Below are 17,976 nucleotides of genomic sequence, written 5' to 3' on the forward strand. Positions count from 1 at the left end.
ATTGGAGGCTTTTGTAAGAGACAAGATGCTCTTTGAGATGCACAATTTGCCAAAATTGAAGAAGATTTAGAGAATGGTGTACGTAGAAGTTGGCAAAGTTTGAATCAAGAGACAAATCTTAAACGCCCTAGTGATACACATTGGGGATCATATGATGGGACTATTCTCAACTTGATTTTGATGTTTTCTGCTATTGTTGATGTACTTGAAATTATTGAAGAAGATGGCATCTCCGACCAAAAAGTTGAAGCTCAATTTATTATGAGGTCAATTCTATCTTTTGAATTTGTCTTTGCTCTACACTTGATGAAAAACATTTTAGGGATCACAAATGAGTTGTTAATAGCATTGTAAAAAAAAAAAAAAAAATCAGGATATAGTAAATGCTATGGAACTTGTTAAAGTGTCTAAGCAACGATTGCAAGTGATGAGAGATGATGAAAGGAAATCTTTATTGACTAAAGTGTCTTCATTTTGAACCACACATGATATTTCTATCTTGAATATGGATGAAATATTTGTAGTTAGTGGGAGGCCGCAGCGCAACACTCAACAAAATACAAATTTACATCATTATCGTGTGAAACTATTCTACATAGTTATAGATATGCAACTTCAAGAGCTTAACAACCGTTTTTCTAAGGCGAATATCGATTTGCTACTTTGTATGGCTTACTTGAATCCAAGTAATTCATTTGTGGCTTTCGATAAAGAAAAGTTGATATGTCTAACTAAGTTCTATCCCTCGGATTTTCTTGGGACATATATTTTGGCACTTGACTCTCAACTGTAGAATTACATTTTTGATATGCGCAGCAATGACTTCTTTTTAGAGTTTCAAAGAGTTAGTGAACTTGCTGAAAAGTTAGTGAGCACAAGGAAGCATGAGACTTATCCATTAGTCTATTTGCTTGTAAAGTTAGCTTTGACCCTACCAATTGCTATTGCAACAGTAGAAAGAAGTTTTTCAGTAATGAAATATATAAAGAATGAACTACGCAATCGAATGGGAGATCAGTGGATGAATGATTGCTTGATTGTGTATATTGAAAAAGATGTAGCTTGTAGTATTGATAATGAAACTATCATATAACGATTTCAAAATATGAAAACTCATAAAAGGCAATTGTAAATTTTATATATTTACGTGTTTTTTGATTGTTGTTGTTGTCAATATATAAAATTTTCTTTTTATTAAATTGTGTAATTTATATTTGTTGAGGAACACCCTCACAAAATTTTCTGGATTCGCTGCCCCCATTGTACCCTTCCTTCTCTCTACACATTAGTCAATAACACAAAATCTGCCCCCAATATTATTCCCACCTGAAATCTTGAAAACGTGTCGGTGTATGTGTACTAAGTGCCAGCCGAGTTCAACTTGGGTCTTCTCAAAGATTGCCAAAACCTCAACATCTACACCGACATGTGCCCCTACGTAGCCAATTATGGCCAGGCCAACCTCTTTGGCCACTTCCACAGGACCACAAGAATATTCTGCTTCTTCTACTGGTAATAATAATGGTAATTCTTCAACCTCAACCTCATCATGTTCGCTACCTACCAATTCATAGCCGAGATGATTTTCCACGCACGTGTGGAGAACCACCCATGTCGCACGTGGGATCCCAAGCGTGCCAACTTGTTCTACGTTCCCTTCTACGGTGGCCTCTACGCATCCAGTACAGCCCGCGAGTCTGATCTAAAAGCAAGGGACGCCTTAGCCTTTCGATTAGCTGAATACATAGAAAGTCAAGAGACGTGGCGAAATCATAACGGGAGGGACCACTTCATGGTGTTAGGAAGAACGGCATGGGATTTCATGAGGACCGACACCGACAACGACAACGAGGTGGACTACGGAGCGAACATACTCCTAAACCTGCCAGCTGTCAAAAACATGTCGGTGCTAACCGTAGAAAGACACCCTTGGACAGGTGGTTCGAAGCAACACGGAATTCCATACCCTTCATATTTCCACCCAATCAAGTTTAACGAAGTGGTGAGGTGGCAGAAGAAGATGAGGGAAGCCAAGAGGCCCCACTTGTGGTCCTTCATAGGGGCCCCACGTAATGGTTCAGACAAGGCCGCCATTAGAGACAAAATTCTCTCACAGTGTCACCAATCAAGTCGTTGCGAGTTGTTGAATTGTGGGGCAATAAGCAACTACAAGTGCCACAAACCAATGGAGGTGTTAAATGTGATGAGAAAGTCTGAATTTTGTTTACAAGCACCAGGTGACTCGTTCACACGCCGGTCAACATTCGATGCTTTCCTAACGGGTTGTATACCAGTGTTCTTTTCGCCTCATACTGCTTATACACAGTATGCGTGGTACTTACCCAGTGATTGGAAGACGTACTTGGTGTATATAGAAGATGGTCATACTGCAGAGAGCATTGAAGAGGAGCTTTTGAAGATTCACAAAAACACTGTGAAGAAAATGCGTCAAAGGGTTATTGATTTGATACCTACCCTCACCTACGCGCATCCCAATGCCACTGTCACTGCCCAACACCTGGGATTCAAAGATGCTGTGGATGTTGCTCTTTCTGCATTGTCCAACCAACTTCATCTGTTGGACTCCTCTTAGCCTACCTACTTCTCTTATTAACAATTTTTTATTCTTCTTCTAAATTATTCTTACCCACTAAAACAATGGGTACATGTATTCCTATCTAAATAATATATTAATGAATGAGTTTACTATTATTTTACTGACTCGCGCCATCTTTTAGCCAAAATTATGTTTCTAAGCACATGCAGTCCTTTACAAACCAGTTCCTTGTGGCTCTTCCAAATGTAAAATAACTAAGGGCATAGGATGCCTTGGCTGCAATGGGACACCTAGGCCGGGATGCACCAACAACACTTGCCCTTTGTTCTCATATAATCCATTCAATAATTCACTTAGGCGAGGATAACATTTATGTCTATGAAACTGATGGGAGAAGTGTCTCATTACATATAAATGTGCCTAGATTTCCTTTTGTTTATGCAGATTCAGGCAGCTTAAATGGCCTTGCTAAAGGTACCAAAGGTATTCTAGGCCTCGGAAGGACTCAAATTGCATTACCAATGCAGCCTGCAAATGCATTTGAACTTAAGCGTAAGTTTGCCCTTTGTGTACCTTCTTCCACCCAGTCAGGATTAGGGGTCAGGATTAGGGGACATTTTTATTGGTGGTGGACCTTATTATATGCTTCCTTATACCAAAAATGTGTCAAAGTTGCTCATCACCACCCCACTAATCATCGACCCCGTAAGCACCACACCTGTTTATTCAGAAGGTGACCCATCTGATGAATATTTCATTGGTGTAAAGTCCATCAAAATAGATAGACAAATTGTCAAATTTAAGACCTCCTTGCTATCCATTGACAAAAAATGAGTTGGTGGGACTAAAATTAGTACCATAAATCCTTACATTATTTTGCATACTTCTATCTATAAGGCTGTCCTAAAAGATTTTGTCAAGAAGGCTGCATCAAGGAAGATTACTTGAGTGGCATCCGTGGCACCATTTGGAGCATGTTTCAACTCAAAGACCATTGCTAGCACCTTGACTGGAGCAGCTGTGCCAACTATTGATTTGCTCCTGCAAAGCAAGAGTGTGTATTGGAGGATTTATGGTGCCAATTCGATGGTGAAAGTCAAGAAAAATCTGCTATGCTTAGGAGTTGTGGATGGTGGATTGAAGCCAAACTTCCATTGTTATTGGGGGACATCAGTTGGAGGATAATATGTTAGAGTTTGATCTGGCTTCTTCAAAGATAGGCTTTAGCTCTTCGCTTCTTCTTCACAATACAAACTGTTCTCACTACAGAAATTTTTGAAGTTGTAGCTTCGGTTCAAATGCGTATTATACCTGATTTTAGCTTTGCTTCATGTACAATTTTTTGAACCACTATATGTATCCAAAAAATAAATATTTTTTTTTACCTCTTTTTATCCTTTGGCCAGTGAGATTATTACTATTTATGTTTGTTGAACTTTGATCATTTGCATAATTAGCATAATTAATCAACTTGGGTAAGTGGTTAAAATTAATTAGGGTTTAAATTTCGCAACATAATTAACTAATGGAAGCTCTTGGGGCCAATTTCATTGAGACCAAACATGAGGCCAATATTCATAAGGACCAATTGTAGCTAGTGGTTCAGACTGAGGGGATAAAGATGCGTTGAAGGAATACTAGCATAGTCAGCTTATGAACAAGCCAAAAAGGTATTGGTGGGTAAACTATTATCAAGAAAATCAACTAAAGGTTAGTCAAAGAGATCCTAATAAAGTAGTCCAAGGAGAATGTGTACTATGGGGAGGAGAATGAGAAATGTTTTATAAGTAAAAGCTACCAAAGAAAATTTGATTTGATTTTGGTGGTTAAGCCACATCAACTAACTCAAGGAATCAATAAGAGAAACTAATGAGTGAGCACCCAACTCTAACTACGCCTAGTAACGTAACGTCGGAAGGAGAAAAGTTGAGCTTGGAGCTATTTAGCCTTGAGGCATTTGAAAGATCAGAAAAGAAGAAATGGAAAAATAATCGTTATGTGGGCCTATAATACAGAGGAGACCTGATGGAGAAATTAGTGACAGGGCTTTGTGGCTTAATCTCGAATGGCTAAAATACAACCCAGAAAAAAAAAAAAAAAAAAACATGAAGAAGGAAAAAGTCAAAAAGGTAAGCGTTTCAACTTTCAGCATAGAAGAGAGGTAAGGCTGGATGAAAGGAAAAGTCATTGAGCTCAATGACGCAATCCGATACAAAAGTCTATATTAAGCTTTGTTTTTGGTTGGAGAAGGTTTAAGCTCGACCGATATAAGCTCAACTATATATATAAACTACATATTCTTCTCGTTAATATCTAATGTCGAACTTTACTACTTAATTAATTACAATAATTACATGTGAATACCAAAAATGTGTCATAGTTGCTCATCATCACTCCCACTAATCATCAACTCCGTAAGCATCGCACCTGTTTATTCAGAAGGTGACTCATCTGATGAATATTTCATTAGTGTAAGTCCATCAAAATAGATGGACAAATTGTCAAACTTAAGACCTCCTTGCTATCCATTGACAAAAAAGGAGTTGGTGGGACTAAAATTAGTACCATAAATCCTTACACTATTTTGCATACTTCTATCTATAAGGTTGTCATTAAAGATTTTGTCAAGAAGGCTGCATCAGGGAAGATTATTAGAGTGGCATCCATGGCACCATTTGGAGCATGTTTCAGCTCAAAGACCATTGCTAGCACCATGACCGGACCAGTGGTGCCTACTATTGATTTGGTGCTGCAAAGCAAGAGTGTGTATTGGAGAATTTATGGTGCCAATTCGATGGTGAAAGTCAAGGAAAATGTGCTATGCTTAGGAGTTGTGGATGGTGGATCGAAGCCAAGAACTTCCATTGTTATTGGGCGACATCAGTTGGAGGATAATAGAGTAGTTTGATCTGGCTTCTTCAAAGCTAGGCTTCAACTCTTCGCTTCTGCTTCATAATACAAACTGTTCTCACTACAGAATCTTTCGAGGTTGTAGCTTCGGTTTAAATGCGTATGTACCTGATTTTAGCTTTGTTTTGTTTGCAATTTTTTTGTTCCACTTTTCATATTCAAAAGTAGGTGTTTTCTACTTTGTTTTATCCTTTGGCCAGTGAGACTATTAGTACCATTTATGTCCATTTTATTTTTTATTTTTTATACAAGATAAAAATTTTATTCTAGTCTAATCTAAGTATATTTGTGGGTGAAACTCTCTCCTAGAGACTTGAACTCCGACCCTTACTCCTCACACCCTACAAACACTTATACTTGCGGAGTAACCAACGCACCAAGGATGTGCGGTGGTTACTATTTATGTCTATTGAACTTTGATAATTTGTATAATTGGCATAATTAATCAACTTGAGTAATTGATTAGAATTAATTAGGATTTAAATTTCGCAACTTAATTAATTTATGGAAGCTCTAGGGGCCAATTTCATTGAGACGAACCATGAGCCCAATATTCCTAAGGATTGATTGTAGCTAATGGCTCAGACTGAGGGGTTAAGATGCGGTGAAGGAATACTAGCCTAAGAAGATGGTCAAAATAGCTTATGAACAAACCAAAAAGGTATTGGTGGGCAAACCATTATCAAGAAAATTAACTAAAGGTTAGTCAAGGAGAATGTGTACTATAGGGAGGAGAATGAGAAATTTTTTAGAAGTAGATGCTACCAAAGAAAATTTGATTTGATTTTGGTGGCTAAGTCACATCAGCAAACTCAAGGAATCAGGAAGAAACACCATTGAGTGAGCACCCAACTCTAATTAGGCCTAGTAACGTAATGTGGGAGCCATTGAGGCCTTTGAAGGATCACAAAAGAATAAATGGAAAAAAGAAACGTTTATGTGGGCCTACAATACAGAGAGACCTGGCGGAGAAACTAGTGATAGGAGAGAGTTTCAACTTTCTGCATAGGAGAGAGGTAATGAGGGGATGCTAGAGTAAGGTTGTCCACAGGTTGGTTCAAGTTGGGTTTACGCCAAACTCAGACTCGACCTGATGACTTTGGTTCCCTAAGAACTGGGCCCTCGGTCAACCATGAAGAGCAGTAGGTTCGGGCCAATCAAATTTCCGTGGGTGGTGATCGGTTTTTTATTAGAGTTAGGGATGAGCGAACTGGCCAAAACTTGCTTGATATGTCCAAAATTTTGCTAAATCTAGCGAGTTATTGTTGGATATGTCGAGATCTTGATGAGAAAATTTGGTCGAATCTCGATGAGATCTTGCTGGATCTATCGAGATCACAACAAGATCTAGTTAGATCTAACCAAAGACTACCTGATACTAGTTGATAACAACAAATTTAGTGGGTGGAGGTTGGTTAGGTTGGTTGGATTCGGGTTTTTATGCAATGACCTGCCAACCGGCCTGGTAGAATCAGTTTTTGGCGGCGGAAATTTGCCACCGACCATCACAAGAGTCAAGTTGGCTAGGTTTCGGGTCGAAGCAAGCGGTTTGGGCTAGTGGTCAGATTCTTGGTTTGGATGGGCACCCCTAAGCTGGAGGAAGCTAGGAAAAGTCATTGAGCTCAATGACATACAAAAATCTATTTAAGCTTTGTATTTTGTTCGAGCAAGTTTAAATCCAAAGGATAGGAGTGAATTGCAGACTTTACTTGGGGCATTAGTGAGCCTTGGGTGTGTCTTGGGACTTATATAAACATAACCATTCACATATATTTATATAAGTCCCACTTTGTTTGTTAATGTGAATGTCATAGTTGACATAGGTAATGTCTAGGAAATTGATCATTCATGTTTATTTGATTAGTTTTTCTTGTACAATGCTTAGACAAATCTCCCAGGTGGTTATACAAGCGAGTGTCTTCACTATTTCCGTAAAGCCAAGTATTGCATTATGCATTGCAGACAAAAAAATTTATATCCCACGTTTTCCAACCAATGTATCATAAGTCTTCAAGGGGGTTGGTGAAGCTTCCTATGAAAATTAAGATGCTTACCTACTTGCACAACAACCACTTTTAGATCTGTCAAAGTTTAGCATGAGAAAGAATTAAATTAGTACGCCTGTTTTTCAAAATCATTCCAATCAAAACTATGACATTTACATTAAAAGCACTTTGAAACTTATATAAACATATGTAAATGGTGATGTTTTTGTTTTTCATATCTTTTGGCATGTGAAGAAAATTTTTTATGCTAAAAATCAAGAATAAAATTTAAAATTATATGTTACTAAAACATTTGAAACAGAAAGTTATTCCCTACAAAATCCAAAAATAAATCCAAATAATTAAAATCTCGTAAAATTAAATTTGTAAAATAGATTAAAACTATTTATAAGAAATCATGCATAAAGCAATATTGGTAAAGAAAACAAAGACATGACAAATATATATATACAAAACACTCCTTTGTGAGAAGAACTATACATTGAATTTAATGAAATCCATCGTCATATATTCTGGAAACAATATCAAGGTATATTTTCTAATGAGCAGTAGCCTTACCACTAATAGGCAATAAGAGTTGTACATAAATTTTTTTTCTTTTAACGATCATCATAATAATAAATTAATAACTTATATAAATATATTATATATAATAGTGATTTTTTCCCACTTACTATTATATGAGAAGTAAATTTTAAAACCAAAAAAAAAAAAATCATAAATTAACTCAATTATATTTTTTAAAAGATTAAAAAAAAAAAAAAACTCATACCCAAAATAAACATAAACAAAAAAATTATAAGCTTTTATATTATATTTTAGAAACTAATTTTATTTTGGTAAGATAAAAGTAAGACATGCTTTAAAGATTTAAATTTAAAATTCAATTGGAAACCATGCATAATATGACTAGAAAAAAATGATGACTACTAAAAACATTCAAAACACTTACCATCTTTTAGAATGACTTTGAGAGATTTGTTTAAGGATAGCATAAGACAAATTGAACAAGCATGGTCAATTACAAAGGCATTTCTTATAACAAATATGGCATTGATTATAAAGATATGTTTATGGTGATATTTAAATGGTGATGTTTATGTTTTCCATATCTTGTTGCATGTGATGTAAATTTTTTATACTAAAAATTATGAATTACATTTAAAATTATATGCTACTAAACATTTGAAAAAAAGAAGTTATCCCCTAAAAAAAAAAAATCCAATCAATTAAAATCTTGGAAAATAAAATTTTGAAAAATAAAGTAAAACACTTTAGAAATCATGCATAAAGCATAATAAAATTTACAAAAAAAAAATACAAAACACTCATTTGCTAGTAGAACTATGCATGTAATATAAGGAGATGCAATTGGCAATAGGAATGGTATCTGATAATATCTTTAATGGGTAGTAGATGTGGCAAACAGGCAACTTGGGTCGGGTCAATTTGGTTGTGGGTTTGATTGGGTCGGCCCATATTTTTTCACATAAATATTTTTAAGGAAAAAATGTATTTTTCATTTAGAAAGTAATGTAGCAAATTATTTGATGTAAAATGCATTACTTTGAATTTACCACCCATATCAAAAATGAGTTTAGCTAAACAAATTAATACTTGTTCAATAATTTTAAAATTATACAAATTCCAACATTACTAACCAAAACAAAATAGCACAAAAGATAATTAAAACATACACACAAATTTCATTTCTACAAAATATCAACCTCCCAAAATCTAAAACAAAATTACAAATGCCTTATTGGATAATTAATTTGACAAAGAATAAAAACATATAAGAAATTTACAATCTTAAAAACTAATTTTATAATCTAATATCAACTGTGGTTGGCATTCTATTTCAATGTGAGACTATACATTAAAGTTTGATTGTTTACTTATTGTTGAGGGTCATTTGTGTGAATCCAAGTAGAAAGAAGAAAAGCCCAACAACAAGGGCAGCAAAGAATTGGCAAGCATATGGCAAAACCATTAGGCCCAAGCGGCAAGAATAATAGATAACAGGCCCATGAAATAAACAAATGGGCCTTGAAGAGGCAAGTGGGCTTAAAGAAGCCCGGAAAGAGAGAAATAGCATACGCATGGGTAGTATATGATGTAGAAAAGTGAGAAAGGGCCGCCGCAGGTCCAAAGTAATGCAAACAAAGAAAGTAAGGGGTTTATGGCAGGCCCATGAACCTCAAGGATGAGAATAAGGTAATTGAGTCAGGGAAACCCAATGAAGTTAGTAAAAGCCTATGTGAATGCAGAGTTAGTAAAAGGGCTAAGGAAGCCCAAAGAAAGTAAGTGGGCCAAGGATGCCCAAGAGAAAGACAAAAGGGACACAGGAGCCCATAAGTAGGAAAACTAATGGTCATACCAAACCACTGGGTGAAAGAGTAAGCGGCTGGCCTAAAGAGGCCCAACAGGATTGAGTCATTACAGCAGGAATAACAGAACAATATGGCAGGAAATGAGGGAAATCAAGAAGTGTGCCAAAGAAATATAAGGTTCATCATCAAATAAAGCCCAGCTCCTAAGAGGAGTGGGAAATCGAAAAGCAGCCCACATAAAAGGTAAAAAAAAACGAACGACAGGCTATGCAGGCAAGTCTCCAGACCACGGCAGACGAATGGGCAGCAAGCAGATTTTGGACACATATGGAAGGAAGGCACACGCAAGGCCCAGACACCACCAGCCTGTACCCAGCAAATACGGGGCATGGTGAGGTCGGGGGTTAAAGATTCAGAGAGCATGGTTTGGTGGTGGGGAGAGGGGAAAAATCTATTTTTGAGGTTTCGGCTCAGGCTCTTTCGGGGAAATGTCCTGCTGGAATGACTTACTACCCAAAAGAAGCAAGTTAAGTTGGAACTACTAGGTGCATGCCATGAGGGATAGGAAGAGAGAAAGAACCCAGACCATAGCAGGAAAGGGTGCTACAGCAGACAAACAAACAAAATACCCTTCTTTGTCTAGTGATGAGGGGGTGGCACACAGATGGATCAGTGGTGGTCGGCCAGTACACCCAGACCAGACAAAGGAGGTTAAAGGTTAAAACAGTAAAATCCGGTCACGACATGCACTATAAAAAGAGGATCTTGCCGTGAACAGAAAAATAGAGCAACAACGGGAACCTCAACTAAGAAATAGGAATTTGAAAAAAGAAACCAGAAAGAAAATAAAGTGAGAATTAGAACGGCAGACATGCACCGGTAAATTGATTCCCTCTCTCCCTCACGAAATCCTGCTCTCTGTTAAAACCAAAAAGAGCCTATGTGCATAAATCATTTAGATCCGTTTCTCTCAAAACAGTTAATCTCCACGGCAGAACTTTTCTTGAGAGATTAATTGCGTTGAAAAGGAACGTTCTTTTCTCTCTGGTTTTGCTCCTGCGGACCAGATTTTAGTTGATTTCTTCATCTTCTGATTAACCCATACATATTAATATTTGTTCCCTTTTGTTCTGTTCTTTTCCTTTTGTAAAAATGATTATTATTACTGTGATTGTGTTTGATGATTGTTTGGTCATTTTCTACTGAGTAGCCAGATATTTTATTTTTTTTATTATTATTATGTCTGTCTGCCACAACTTGCCTGAAACAACTTTGCCTGCTGCAAGTACGTTCCTGGCAAACCAAGTTTAGTTTGCGCACAAGCCGGACCAATTTGAGTTGCAGCTGGACCGGTCCCAGCTCCCTTATCCAGAAAACTCGGGCCTAGTGCAGTAGGAAGCAGCCCACCACCACTAGCACAGCCCACCACCTTACACTTATTTACGCATAATTTCTTTTATGAATATCATCATGTCATTGTTAAGCAATGTACACTTTAGGAAATATCATAATTTATTTTGAAAAATCATTTATTTTAAATATGAATTATTAAAAAATAGGACTAAGCATCCATAATTTATGATAATTTTTTTTTTTTTTTCCTCTTCACAAACACACACCAACCACTCTCTCTCTCCATGTTTCCTTCTATGGCTTCCTTAATTCAGTTTCTTCTTCTTTTGTATCTTACCCACATATCTCAAGCTCAGAGTTTTCACTTACCAAATTCTCTAGTCCTCCCCATCACCAAAGATGTTACAAGCACACTTGAAAATAGTGACGTGGTTTGTAGAGCGGTAGAATTCTTGCAGGAATTTTGGTAGGAAAAAGAATAAGAATGAAATAGCCTACTAGCACTGAAATTACAGTGGCAATGACCGCAGAGCAAAATATTTTAGGCAAACATGGATGGAGCATTGTTCTATAAATAAATTAAATAATATGAAGCAAAAATAGGGGTGGTTCAATGATTTTCAGGTCTCATGTTATTTTAAGTCAAGTCTCTTAATTAATACCTGAAAGTCATTTTGAAAGATAACTCCTTGTAATTATCTGGTGTATTTGATTTAAAAGTCATTTTTTCAGTTTCAGCTCCCTTGGTTTTGATATCATGTTGGATACTTGGTAGTATTGCTTCCAGCAGTGTGATTTTCGATTTGTTAACTTCATCTTCCGAATTTCTTTCAAAACTTGAGTTTTGTCTTTGGTCCATCATATGACCTTGGTCAAGGAACCACCTCTTCAATTTCTGTAACGATCGGAAGTGTTTGATTTTCCAACTTCATTTTCTTCTCTGTGATCTTGACCCCTTCATGCTAATGGTGGCCCATGTGGAGGAATTTTGCTTGGATTGGATCCATATTGATCAGGAATCCAGCTTGCTAGTATTGGTACGATTGGGCCCAATCTAATTACTTTTTTTTTTTAGTGGGGGGGGGGGGGGGAGGTTGGGCTTTAAAATCACACCAAAGCCCATCAGATTCTTGGCTCGGTTTACACCTTAGGAACCCTGCCACTTGCTCCGTCTCTTTCCACGTTGTCTTGTTGGAAGAGAAAGTCTCTAGAAACAAAAAATTTGACACCTGGCTTATGTGAAAAATTATTAGTGGTAAGTAAAATAATGATGTCTACAATGAGTCTAGATAAAAAAAAACTAGTAAAAATATGCTAACTCAACTGTTATGAAAAATATTGTAAATATTTTTGGGTTTGTAGCATTGTTCTAGTTAGAATGCATATGCAACATGTTGATTTTGTTTTTATTTTTAAGTGGAAAACCGATGTGACACTCAAAATCATACCCAAATCGACTCTAAGCTTATATGCCAACTTTTCATTGGTGAACCAAATCTATTTTTTCACCAAGTACTTATGGTGGTTACATGTATAAGTGTTGTAAGCCCATCACATGTTAATACCCAAGCATATTGTGAAATTGACCTTGAATTTGGGTGTGTTGTAGACAAACAAAATGTCAAAAAAAATTTAATGAAAAAAAAAAAAGGAAGCTTGTAGATGACTTTACTACCTTTGACCTACTTAATCCCTACTCATTAATAATGGGCAATTTTGGCTAATTAGTCATTTTTAGTGAAATTTTCAGCCATATAGTCACCCTTTTAAAAAATTTAAGGTGGTAACCTTGTTTTGGATCTTAATAATGCTAAAATCAAATTTTGCATGGAACTCAATGTTTGAAAAATTGAGTTTTCACTAATCAGGGTTGACATGGCCAAGGCTAATGGCCTAATGCGGCTATTTCAAAAAAAAAAAAGAAAAAAAAAAAAACAAGTAGAACTTTTTATTAACAAAATTGAGTTCCGTGTAATTTTTTTTCCTATGAACTTGATTTTAATAATATTAAGTTTTGTTGAAATGTTTCTCTAATTATCTTATCTCACTCTCTCTCTTCACTCTCGTCCCTCTCTGCCTCTCATCTCCCTTAGTCGCTCAGTCTCTCTCCCTTGTTTCCCAAAAGTTTAAAGGAACTCGATTTCATTATCTTTAAGTTATTTTTCAAAAAATTACAAAGAACTCAATTTGTTAATATCGAGTTCTACTAAAAAAAAAAACTTGTTATTACAAAAATTGAGTTCTTAAAAATAAAAAACACAAAACTCGCATTCGTAAACAACATTTTACTTTCCATAAACAACATTTTTTTTTACTAATGTCGAGTACATTTTTTGGAAATAGCCACATCAACCATTGTTACCTCAGCCGTATTTGTTGAGAACGTTTGAGTACGAAGGAGAACTTAATTTTTGTATTATCAAATTCCAAAATAGGGTAGGAAAAAGTAACGTTATTTGGCTAAACAATTCGGTAACTAATCAGTCAAAATCGCCTACATAATGGAGGACTATTTATACCATTAAAGGAAAGTGTTTAAGGGAACATGATGCCATTCTGCCCTATCGATGAAGGTGGTGGTGCACATCCATAAAGGCATTCCTACCAGGTGTGTCAAATGCCAAATATTTGGCATTTGACACACCAAACACCAAAAACCACTCTCATTAGGTGTTTTAAATGCCAAAATATTTGGTATGAATGAACAATAAAATCTCAAATTTGAAAGCGTACTGTTCATGAATGGTAAAACTTTTATTATTATTTTATTCATGGTGGGCCTAGACAGACCCTTTTTTAATTAACTCTTCCCTCTCTCCTCTCTCCTCTCACACCTTTGAAGCTCTCTCCTTTCTGCCTTTGTCTATTCCTCTTCACTTTCATGATCTCATCCTCTTCCTCTCTCATCCTCAACCTACTTTGCCGACCTCGAGCCATTGCCATGCAGACGATCTCGTCTGGAGTTGCCAGTCTCGCTTGAAGCCGCCGATCTTGCCTAAAGCCGCCTTGCCTGGAGTTGCCAATCTTGCCTGAAGCCACCGATCTCGCCTCCCTCCATCTCGTTGATCTCTCTTTCTCTTGGTACTTGTGGCAACGTTTTTAATAGTGGTTGGTTGGTTGATTTTGGTTGGTGGTGATGGGTTTGTAACAATGGTGGGATGTGGTGATGGGTTTGTAACAGTGGTTGGTTATGGTGGGGTAAGCTGTGGTGGGGGTGGCAGTGAGCTGGGTGGAATGACAATGGTTGGTTTTTTTTAACATTATTTTAATATTTTAATATATTATTTTAATGTGTTGTAAATATTATTTTAATATATAGAATTGTAGAATAAAACATGGGATGAAAATAATATTGTAAAGTGATGTGTTAAAATAATAAAGTAGACTTTTGGTGTGTCAAAATGGTATTTTTTATACAACAGCTGATGGGAATGCTCTAAAGATAAAATGATGTATATTTTCTACCCAAAAAGAAAAAAAAATGTATATTTAGGTTACGTTTGGTTCAATGTAAATTGAATTTCGAGTGTAAAATGAATGCAGGGGAAAGTGAATTCCTGTAAGGAAAATGAAATTCGGGTGTTTGGTTGTGCAATGGAAAATAGTCTGGAAAACAATTTTTAGTCTTTGGTAATATTATAAAAATGCTATTTTCCTACAAATTTTTCACATTTTCTCAGTCATTTTCTCAGCATTCAAACAAATTTTATTACAGAAAATTTCAAAATATACATTTAACCCAACCAAAAATCAAAATAATAACATTAAGCAAGAGGAAGAAAGAGTGAGATCGGAGGGAGAAAGAGTGACAGATTGAGGGAAAGAGAACGGCGATGCTTCAGGCAGTCGAAAATGAGAACGATGGCTAGAACGAGAATGAGAATGGCGGCACCGATGAGCTTTAGGTTGAGAATGAGAACAGCGGTGAGCTTTGGTTCGCGATCTTGGCGATGCCGATGAGCTTTGGGTTGAGAACAAGAATGGCGATGAGCTTTGGGTCGCGATCTCGGCAGTGCTTCAAGCAGCGCGATCTCGCCGGTGCTGGGGTGCGACGAGACCGGTGTGATCTGGGGTTGGGGGCAGTGGTGCGATCAACGCTTCAGCTTCTGGTGCGATCTCTTCTTGCTCTCTCTCTCTCTCTCTCTCTCTCTCTCTCTCGGTTCAGGTAGGCTGAAAATGGGTATAATTAGTTTGAAGGTAAAATAGAAGTGGAATTGATTTTACACCGAAAGGCTTGATATTTTACGATCAACGGAAATCATTTTCCATTTGACTGAATTTTCCGGCCGTTCCCAAACATGCCCCGTGGTGTAAAATATTTTCCGGATTTCTTTTACTACCGAAACAAACGCAGCCTTATATGCTTGAGAGTACAAAATACTGCTAAATGATAAAAGCACGTGCAAGTTTGTAATCAATATTGCCAATTGACAAGGCTTGCCAACATTGACCACACAAAACCGGAGACGCTAGACTATGCAATATCCATCACTCAACACTAGTAGATAAGCTAGTTGTGTATTGCATTCTTTCCATTCCATTGAAGCTTTGATAATTTTTCAATGGCTTCTACTCTTCCTCTTTTCCATTGCTATTGTCTTCTTCTCTAGTTCAAATGGAGCAAATTCTAAACCCCAGGCGTTTCACCTTCCCATCAGGAAAGACGATGTCACACTCCAATATTATACTTCATTTGAAGTTGGACCTACTGAATTTATTGAGAATGCAATCACTGACCTTGGGGCACCATTTCTATGGTTCAACTGTGGTGATGGTTACAACTCCTCATCCTACAACCCGGTTCCTTGTGGCTCATCCAAATGTAAAACAGCTAAGGGCATAGGATGCCTTGGCTGCAATGGGACACCTAGGCCAGGGTGCACCAACGACACTTGCTCTTTGTACTCATATAACCCATTCAATAATTCACTTCGAAGTGGGGGATTAGGTGAGGATAACATTTATGTTTATGAAACTGATGGGATAAGTGTCTTATTACATATAAATGTGCCTAGATTTCCTTCTGTTTGTGCAGATTCAGGCAGCTTAGTTGGCCTTGCTAAAGGTACTAAAGGCATTCTAGGCCTCGGAAGGACCCAAATTGCATTTACCAATGCAACTTGCAAATGCATTTGAACTTAAAGCGTAAGTTTGCTCTGTGTACCTTCTTCATCCCAGTCAGGATTAGGAGACATTTTTTATTGGTGGTGGACCTTATTATATGCTACCTTATACCAAAAATGTGTTAGAGTTGCTCATCACAAGACACAACCAAGGTTTTCAGACCCGGACTGTTCATTGAACCGTAAAAGGGAGAGGTTCAAGGTTTTTAAGGTCAAACCGAGGTTGAACAGGGGTCGAACTGTGATGACGTCATAATTAATTTAATAATAAATTAAAGCCTAAATATAGATATTAAATTTATAAAACTAGCAAAATTGACTAATATATTTATACATGTGAGGGAAATTTAATGATTTTCAAGCATATATTTAATAATTAAATAAGAAAGTTAATAAAATAAAATAATAACCATGAAAACATTAAAATTTATGATTAATTTTTGAAGTAAAGTTGAATATCTTGGACGGATTTTAATTACAATTTTTTTTATTCCTTGTAAGAGATGGATAATTTAATTAAGTAGAATAAAATTGTGTTAAGTTGTTTTTATTAAAAAAAAATATTGCTAAGGGGTTGGACCGCACGGTTCTTGCCACCGGTTCGTGCGGTCCAACCCCGGTTTTAGGGGTTCACGAAATTGCCACATATGCCCTGTTCTTTATGCTTAAAAAACCGGTTTTCATCCCGGTTTTCACGGTCCGATCTCCCGGTCCGGTCCGGTTCTGAGAACTATGGACACAACCCCACTAATTATCAACCCCGTAAGCACCGCGCCAGTTTATTCAAAAGGCGACCCATCTGATGAATATTTCATTGGTGTAAAGTCCATCAAAATAGATGGACAAATTGTCAAATTTAATACCTCCTTGCTATCCGTTGACAAAAAAGGAGTTGGTGGGACAAAAATTAGTACCATAAATCCTTACACTATTTTTCATACTTCTATCTATAAGGCTATCCTAAAAGATTTTGTCAAGAAGGCTGCATCAAGGAAGATTATTAGAGTGGCATCCGTGGCACCATTTGGAGCATGTTTCAGCTCAAAGACCATTGCTATAGCACCATGACTGGACCAGCTGTGCCAACTATTGATTTGGTCTTGCAAAGCAAGAGTGTGAATTGGAGGATTTATGGTGCCAATTCGATGGTGAAAGTCAAGTAAAATGTGCTATGCTTAGGAGTTGTGGATGGTGGATCAAAGCCAAGAACTTCCATTGTTATTGGGGGACATCAGTTGGAGGATAATATGTTAGAGTTTGATTTGGCTTCTTCAAAGCTAGGCTTCAGTTCTTCGCTTCTGCTTCACAATACAAACTGTTCTCACTACAAAATCTTTCGAGGTTGTATCTTCTGTTCAAATGTGTATGTACCTGATTTTAGCTTTGTTTCGTTTGCAATTTTTTTGTTCCACTTTTCGTATTCAAAAGTAGTTGTTTTCTACCTTGTTTTTTATCCTTTGGCCAATGAGACTGTTACTATTTATGTCGGTTGAACTGTGATTATTTGCATAATTAGCATTATTAATCAACTTAGGCAATTTATTAAAATTAATTGGGGTTTAAATTTTGCAACATAATTAACTTATGGAGGCTTAAGGGGCCAAATTTCATTGAGACCAAACATGAGCCCAATATTCCTAATGACCGATTGTCACTAATGGCTCAGACTGAGGGGATTAAAATGCGTTGAACGA

At 36.8% G+C, this 17,976-nt stretch overlaps 4 pseudogenes; all 4 read left to right on the forward strand.

The window, feature by feature from the left end:
* Positions 1-1,330: 1,330 nt before the first annotated feature.
* On the forward strand, positions 1,331-2,712 carry LOC126690338 (probable xyloglucan galactosyltransferase GT17; annotated as a pseudogene).
* Positions 2,659-5,676, forward strand: LOC126690339 (probable aspartic proteinase GIP2; annotated as a pseudogene).
* Positions 5,677-14,309: 8,633 nt separating this feature from the next.
* On the forward strand, positions 14,310-16,425 carry LOC126690340 (probable aspartic proteinase GIP2; annotated as a pseudogene).
* A 589-nt stretch (positions 16,426-17,014) lies between these two features.
* Positions 17,015-17,775, forward strand: LOC126690341 (probable aspartic proteinase GIP2; annotated as a pseudogene).
* Positions 17,776-17,976: the final 201 nt, after the last annotated feature.

Source organism: Quercus robur, chromosome 6 (assembly GCF_932294415.1).
Source record: "Quercus robur chromosome 6, dhQueRobu3.1, whole genome shotgun sequence".
NCBI lineage: Eukaryota > Viridiplantae > Streptophyta > Magnoliopsida > Fagales > Fagaceae > Quercus > Quercus robur.